Raw genomic sequence first — 8446 nt, forward strand, 5'->3', positions numbered from 1 at the left:
CGCGCGGCGGGGCCCACTGCGAAGGCACGCGCGGCCGCCCCGCCCCGCCGCCGCTCGCCATTGGCTCCCCGCGCCCTGACGGACGCCGGCGCTCCCGGCGACCGCCGCCGCCGCCGCCCGCCATTGGCGCTCCCCGCCGGCCGCGCCCCGCCCCCGGCCCCGCCCCCGACCCGCCCCCGCTGGAACCCAACTCCGAGGGGGAACGGGGCGCGGGGGAGCGGCGGCCGCGGGGCGGGGGGAGCGCAGGGGCGCGCCGCCGCCGCCGGCCCCGCCCCGGCCCGCCCCGCACCACCGGCGGGAGGATGCTGCTGCCGCTGCTGCTGCTGCCGCCGCCGCCGGTCCGCCCGCCGGCTCCTGTTGCTCGCGCCCCGACGCGCGTCTCTGCGCGGAGCGCGGCCGCGCCGCCCCGAAGTGGGTGCTGCGGGCCGGGGGTGCCCGCCTGCCCGCCCCCAACTTTCTCAGCGCCGCCTCGCAGCCAGCCCCGCCGGAGCGGCCGGGGAGCGCCGCACCCCCGGGGGCGGGGAGCGGGCGGCCCCCTGCCTGTTCGCCGGCTCTGCCCTTCTCCCGGCACCCGGTGGTCGCCGGAGCACACCGCTCCTCCGGGGATGTCGGGGCTTCGCACCTCGGCACTGCGGAGGTGTTTTTTTTCCGCTTGTCTCGTCCCGTGGGGACGGGATGCCTGCGGGACCGCCTGAGCGGCGCTGGCGACTCTGCACGGATGCGGAAAATGGGGATGAGAGGGTGGTGGAGAAAGGAAAAAAAAAAAAAATAGAGAAAAAAGAGGGGGATAGGGAAAAAGAAAGAAGTTGCGGCCCGGACAGGAAGGAAGGAGACCCTGGAACTGGATTCGGATTTCCTAGGAATGAGCAGCGCCAGCCTGGCCGACGCGAAAAGAGTTCGCTGCCCATTTTTGAGCTGAAAGCCTCATAGCTTTGTCTCGAAAATAAACTGCTCACGGGGGTAGGTGTGCGTCGCAGGCTCCCGCTATCTTCATCGAAATAACACAATAGGGCGGACCGGGGAATTTATTACTACTAACAAGAAACAGCTTTCTTCAGCGAGTTGTTTATAAATCATCGTATTTAACGTGAGCGCTGGAAAGGCTCCTTGCCTAGAAATATTCCTCTGCGTGGGGGTGTGGAGGAGAGGGGGATGGGCTCCTGCACATAAACATATACACAGCAGCAGCATAAACAGGATATCCAGTGCCCTGAGACAAGGGGCGCAGCAGGAGTTACCTCGTTTCGTTAGTTTAGCGGCGTATCAAGAGCTCCTTCTGCTGGGGGGTGGGGAGGGGAGGGAGAGAGGAGGAGGAGGAGGAGAAGGAGAGGAGGAGGGGAGGGCGCAAACTTTGTCCATGAAAGAGTGGAGATTCTTCCTAAGGTTTGTTTTGGTTTTTTTTCCCCATTTCTTCGAGGTGCAGGCGAAGGGAAGAACAATACTGCCTGTTCTGCGAGGGTTGTGGAGAGGGAAGTCAGTGCCTGTGAAGTGAAGCTCTGTCTTTTGTTTCCCGTGTGTAAACAACTGGGCACCCAGGAATTTTATAATTTGATGCTCATTTTCTCGTCTCTCTCCTCCCAATTAGGTGTAGACCAGTGAATTGAAACAAAACAACAGGGCAAGTCCGCAGCAGGCTTCTGCAAAGGCATCGCGGGGACCGTCCTGGGAGAGCCGCCCCGCTCTCTGCGCCCGGGCCAGCCCTCCCGCCCCGTTCCTGGGGCCACCGAAGTTCTACCGGGGGCGGCTTTCCAGCCAGCCCGCCTCCAGGTCCGCTGCCAAAAGTTCGTGCGTGGACGAGACACGACGGGCCATGCCACGCGTCGTTTTCAGAGCGAGGTTTTCCGCGCGGGCGCCTCCAGCTCGCCGAGCACGGACCTACCCCGGTGGTCGTCAGAGGGACCTCCCTTGTGTCCCGGCCGCACGGCGAGTGCACGCCCCACGGGCAGTTCGTCCCCGTGGAGTGCCGGCGTCACCGCGCTCCTCGCGGCTTGCCGCGACCAGGAGAAGGGACACGGGGTCAGCGAGATTCAACCAACACTTCTCTGGGGGAAAAACCCCTCCAGGCCTGCTCCAGCCTGCCCAGTCGTGCATTTCCTGACCCCCTCCCCGGCCGTCTCTGTCCCGCCCGGCCCTCTGGCAGGTGCTGCCTACTGCGGGCCACCGTCCTGTGTGCCTCTCACCCCTGCCGCCCCAGCGGCAGATCTCACGGCCTGACGGTAATCACAGTTACCGAAGTAGCACCGCGGCCTTAGGAGGCGGACAAAACCCCGTCTCCCCGGCAGAGCCCCCCGCCGTCCCTCCTGCCCCCTCCCCGGCGGAGCGCACGCCTATGGAGGCGCAGCTGGGAGCAGCGAGGAGCGCGGCCGGTGCATTCAGAGCCGCCGCAGACTCCACCTCCTCGTCCTCCCCATCATTGTTAGCCCTGTCATTAATACCGCTCCTTAAGCATCCTCCGCTCCTATCTCCCCCCGTGGAAAGAAGTGCCGGGGAGCGGGGAGCGAGCGCCCGACCGCCGGTCTTGTCGCCTCGCCGCTGTCCGCCGCGGGCTCCGGCTCTGGTCGCTGCTCAGGTCCGGGCCACTCGGGATGTAAAAGAGACAGTCATGTGGCCCCTTTCTGGCGGAGCTGACCCCGCGGGATTAGAGGTCTCACCAGCCTTTCTTTCCTTTTCTCTGCTCGCATAAAAGCAGGTTGAAGGTGATGCGGTGTCTTGGGCAGACACTGCAGTGTTTTGATTCAGCTCAGCCCTTTTCACTGTTCAAAGCAGCTGTTCAAATACTAGGGCTGCTTACTTTGACGTGAAGAAGATTTTCAAACAACCCCAAAAGCTTTGAACTGACAGGCCTCCTTGATATCTCCTTCATTGCAGTGCAGCTACTCGAGAATATTCGCTATAAAATACATAGAGCGCCACTTAACTGGAGCTGACTCCTGGCTGGGAGGCGAGGTGCTGCATACACATCAGGTGCATCCAGAAGGACGCGGGCGGGTTGCGGGAGTCCTCTGGCCGCCCCCCGCCGGCCCCCCAGCTCCCCACCTAGGGGTCCCCTGCCCGCCACCCGCCCCCAGCTGCCGCGGCGGGCTCCGGCTGACGAGATGTTGGGCTCCCTGTTGTTTCAACTCCGTGCGTGCCGGAGAGAAAGCTGCATTTCCAGCAACAAAACGAGCACGGCTCGTTCCTAGCGAGCCTCGGCTTCCAGCCGCCGCTCGTCAGCCTCCCCGGCTCGGGGGGCTGGGGGAATGGTCCCCAAACGCGCGCTCCTATGTGCGTTTGGATGCGTGCGGCTCTAGGGTGGGGAATATATATTTGCATATGCCTGTTGTGTTTAGAGGTGAAAAGCTTTTTTTTTTTTTAAACTCTGCTCTCCAAACCTTGAGATAGACTCACGCAGCTAAAAGGAAAGGAGGAGGGGGAGAAATCCCCGCGCCTCCTTTCCGCGTGTCTATTATCTACCCATTAGATGTTGTTTTAGGAGGAAATGCGGCAGGAGTGCAAAGACGCGGAGAGTCGCTCAGAGAATTGCTGGGTGCAATAAACGTGAGACTCCTGGTGCTCGCTTTAAAGGCCAACTTGGAAGATTTGTGCTTATTGCTGGGGCGCATTTAATGCACCTTTTGTGAGATGGGATTGTTTTGATCTCTGCTTCCTTTTTAACCTTTCTCTATGAGGTATTCAAGCCTGTGCTTTCGTGTGGCTCTTTCCAGTGCTGCTCCGAGGAGTCTGATTCGGCGGAGAGACCCAAGACATGAATGAAACTTCAACTTTAAGGGCCTGCGGAGAGACAAAACTGAGGCCGGGGCTTCACAAGTGATTGCTTTAAAAAAATCCAGTCTACACAAAGAGGCAGCTGGCTGCTTTAATGAAAACTGCTTAAAGCGGCAAGAACTGCAGCCTCAGGGATGTATTTATAAGATGACTCAAAAGCTACACTTTCAAGTTGCTTCTCCTCGGGGTAGATATAACAAACACATTTAACTAAGAAATCTAAACAAAAAGGACAGAAATTGATAACTTTGATTGCACAAGCTCACATTACCCATTGAAATTAAAATCTGCCATCTAAATAGATTTCTCCGCCTATCTCTAGAGAAAATAAAATCTCTCTCCCTGAGTATATAGATATACATACGTGTACATGTAATATCATGCACATTTTGCCCTGCTAGAATACTGATTATCCCAGAACACAGAACGTAGAAAGGTGTAGAATTTAAAAAAAAAAGTTCCTGTAAAGTTTGTATTAATGTTCATTTCCAACATTCCCCACAACTCTATTCTTCCGGCCGCTTCATTCATCTGAGAATCTGGTATTTTATCTGCATCAGTGTTTAAACTAGTGGGATATAATGTTCTAAGTTCAGTATTTGAAATTAAATTATTTGAATTCACGGATATTAATCTTTTCCCTTCATCCTCCAGTTCTGAATCTTGTCATTAAAAATGATCCACCCTTTGTAGTCCGCAAGTGAATATTTTATAGACAGATACCGCTATGAAGACTTCTAACGCAACGTCAACCAGTCAGACTTAGCTGTTGCAGGGATTACTTTGAGTAATTTATCAAAGGCAGGCTGCTAAATTTTGAGTGGTGAATATGAGGCCTTGGGGGAAAAAGAAGCAGAAGAAGCAAAAGGAAAAAAAAAAAAGACGAATTCCATCAGTCTACGAGATAAATTCTGGTTGGAGTTAATACAGCTTGTTTATTGAATTCTCGGAGACAGACCCAGATGCGATTGGTGCAACGGAGTTTGCAATTTAGTGTTCAAAAGCCTGGCTGGGAAATGACCGCCCCGTGCTGGAGCTGGAAGGGCGTTTCTGTTGGCGTGAAAAGCAGGTGAATTGGAAGGAGAGGGGAGGCGATTCAGCCTCTCTGGCTCGGGAAAGCGGTCTCACAAAGGTCTTTCCAAAGCCTGCTCTGTTCGGAGAGTTGTGCAGGACGAAACACAGCAACAGATTTTAGAAAAAGAAAAAAAAAAAAAAAAAAAAAAAAAAAAAAAAAAAAAAAAAAAAAAAAAAAAAGAGAAGAGAAGAGAAGAAAGGGGAAAAAAAAAAAAAAAAAAGGAAAAGTGCCCGGCTTTCTGTGACAAATCTAACAGTTGCTTTTTTGTTTGTTTTGTCAGTGCTCGTGCCTGATGGAGACAAGCAGACATCCCCGGGAAGAGCTCAGATAAATGGTGCCCCGGCTTTACCAGGCGACGTGATCCTCCCTCCCCTCTTACAACTTTCGGGGCACTTTTGGGCACGACTCCCGCTCCTCACTCTGAGAAGCGCCTTCTTAGAAGGCTCTCGGTCGCCACTGCCCCGCTCCGTCCCCCAGGTGCGGAGCGCTCCAGACTGGGGGATGCTGTTTTTTCTCCAGAAAAGAGGCGAACCCAGGAGCCGGCAGCTGAGCCCCGCTGGGGCAGCGGGCAGCACCGCTCCGGCCCTGGCCGCGCAGGGCGGCTCCGCACACGGACGCGGGGCTGGCGGTGGCTCAGGGGCGTTCTGCCAGCCCGCTGCCAAGGCGGGTTGGGGAATCGGGGCCCCCGGCTGGGGGGCGACTTCTGTGTCCCCCCGCCCTCAGCCTCCCACGTGGGGGTCGGCACGGTCCCGGCGGGGCTGAGCGGGATTTGCACAGGAGCCTGCCTCGGGAGGAGAGGCGAGAACGGGCCGGGGGGGCTGGAAACTTTCTTTTGCTTGGCGAGGAAGAAGAGGAGCGAGGCGAGCAGGAAGGCTGGGCCATTGTCCACAGAGGGTGCATTTTTGTCAGGCTGGCGTTGGTTGCTATAGTGAGGAGGGAAGGGGAGAGAGAGAGGAGGGAGAGGGAAAGAAAAAAATACCCGACCCTAAACCAAACAGAGGAGCACAGTTCGGCTCCCTTCGCTCTCCCGGCTCCAGCCGGCAGCGCTGCCCGCTCCCAACCAAAATAAGAGTGGGCCGCAGACCGACCCGGGCTCCCGGTGGGGCTCGGAGCCTTCGCGGCCCCGGCCCCGGCCCCGCGGGGCGGCCGCCTCGCCCCGCCCCGCCCGCGCCCGCCGCCGCGCACTCTCCGCCGCCCGGCCCGGCGGGGTCCGAGCGCTGCTGGCTGCGGAGCAGCAACCTGCCAGCCCGGCGGGATGCCCCGAGTCGCACAGCCCCAACAGCACACCTGATCCAGCGCCTACCCACTTGGTCACTGTGGCTTCGCACCCCGCAGAGCATCCGTGACACTGATCCTGACACGGACTGCGGGAGGCTTTGTGGGGTGTCCTTTAATTTTCCTTTTTTTTTTTTTTTTTTGGTGCCTAAATAATTCAAAGCAGGGGAAAAATAACTTCTTCCGATGCAAATGAGCAGCTCTTTAATTTTAAAAGAGACTCTTATTTTGCAGCAGTGTTTTTTGTTGCCTTGCTATTGAACTTTGAAAATAGTGTGGCGGGGGGAAGGCAATAATGAAGGGTCTCGAAGGCTTAAGATTTAGTTAAGTGAGTGACTCAAGATTGCACAAAGAAAGTTAGTTACTTAGTTAATTGAGAATTATTCACCTTCTGAGATCGGCGCAGCAGTTTGTTCAGATGACAGTGCGAACTTGGGGCGGGGGAAGGCAGGAGGCCGACAGGGGAGGAGGCAGGTCTCACTTGTGAGATTTTCTTTTCTTTTTTTTTCTTTTTTTCCCCCAGGACAAGTTAAATTGCAGCTGAAGGAGAGAGGTCAGTATCTTTTCAAATCAATCTCTCTGTCTGTCTGCCTATGTCCCCATCTATCCCCTGTAAAGGGAAAAGCTCCAACTTTGTGCCTCCATCTGTTCTGTATCATCTGCAATCGACAGTTCTTTAGATTGCATGCACTTTTGCTCCCGATGAAGTGAAACTTTTAAGGTGTATAGTCACTTATCTGAAATAGGGAAAAAAGGAAAGTCGTATTTTCCAATCTTAGAGGAGAATTGTTTTCTTTCTGTGCAACTGTTAATTCTCTCCCCTTTCTTTCTTCCTTTTTCTCTCTTTCTCTCTTTTTCTTCTTCTTTTCTAATTTTCGAATTGTAGTCGACAAGTTTTATTTTAAAAAACACTTTACAAGCCACCACTTAATGCATTATTCACATTTTTTTAAAAATGCTTGAGAGAAATCACGTTAATGAAGAGAACATTTGTAGTAATTTGGTGATAATTATCAGAATCACCAAATATTCGCAAAGGCTTTAACATTACGTGTTGGAAGAAAAGCAAAACACATTACTTTAATAGTCTGATATGCAAACTATGGACCATTCAATTACATGGCTTAATAATGCATACATGATGTGATCTTGTTATTGGGATAGGAAGGGCTCCAGTAATTCACTCCAAAGACCAAGTGTGCTCTTACATTCAGTAAAATCCATTGCCATGGATCAGGGGGCCCTGCCAAACTACATTTAAGAGAATAAAAATTAATGACTGAGAATTTGAGCGTTAAATTAACATTAATTATATGACCTGCCTGCTGGAAAGATTAAATTTCTTACGCCCTAATTAGATAACGTCTCCTCATACATCAAACAATTTCCATTTCCAGATTTCAGGATTAAAATGCAGGCTGGGGAGACCGGACTTGTTCGGTCGCCGGCACCCGGCGGCCTCACAGAGAGCTCCCGGCCCCGTCCCACTCCTCCCGAACCCCGGGGGCTCACCGCGGACTGGGACCGGGGCCGGGGAGCAGCTTTGGGTCAGCCCTTTTTTAACTTGAATTTCCCTCACCCACCGCCCGGATGTGGTGGCGAGCGAGGCCGGGCGGGGCGGGGGAGAGCCGAGGGTGCGCGGGTGCGAAGGGAGATGCGGGGCGCCTCGCCCGCCGCCCGGGAATGCTCTGAGGAGCGGCCCGGGCACCCACACTGCCCCAGGGGCTGCCCCCGTCGGCCGGCCCGAGGAGAAAGGCCAGAGAGATGGGGCTATCTTTCCACCTCGTGAGTGCAACTAATTTGAGTTTAATTGCTTCTGTCAAGAATAAAACCTCAGCGGTTCTCCCTCCCTCCTCCACGCAGGCACACGGGATCCTGCCTTTTCCTGCCCATGAGAAACCCCCTCTCCCTTGCTCCTTCACCCCTCCAGCCCCGCGGTCACCCACGCATAACCCACGGGTCACGGTCACCCCGGGCAGCAGCCTGCTGCTTGCGCTCGCCCGCGCCCCCGTCCCCTCCCCACTCCCCCGCCTCCCTTCCCATCCCGACGGCGCCCGGGCCACGCAGCGGACACGGGCGTGTGTGACGGGGCCGTGCCACCGGCGGGGCCAAGCAGCTCGGTTTCACGGCTTCGGGTTTCAGGGTTTTACCTCGACTTCTGCAGGGGAAAAATAAATAGAAGAAAAAAAAAAAGGGGGGGGTGTGTAGCATGTGGGGGGCGGATGCGTGGGTGTTCACCCTCGGGGCGGAGGATGCCGGGGGCAGGCGACCCTGTCGTCTCCGTCGTCCCGGCAGCATCCCCGGCCTGGTGGTGGGATGCTGGTTGTGCCT

General features: G+C 55.6%; 1 long non-coding RNA gene across 1 annotated transcript; it reads left to right on the plus strand.

Moving 5' to 3' along the window:
• The first annotated feature begins 6042 nt into the window (after window positions 1-6042).
• LOC104691977 lies at window positions 6043-7973 on the plus strand. The gene is made up of 2 exons (XR_752294.3): window positions 6043-6668; window positions 7002-7973. It is a non-coding gene; the product is annotated as an uncharacterized LOC104691977 (long non-coding RNA).
• Window positions 7974-8446: the final 473 nt, after the last annotated feature.

The sequence above is a fragment of the Corvus cornix genome, chromosome 3 (genome assembly GCF_000738735.6).
Source record: "Corvus cornix cornix isolate S_Up_H32 chromosome 3, ASM73873v5, whole genome shotgun sequence".
Classification (NCBI taxonomy): Eukaryota; Metazoa; Chordata; class Aves; order Passeriformes; family Corvidae; genus Corvus; species Corvus cornix.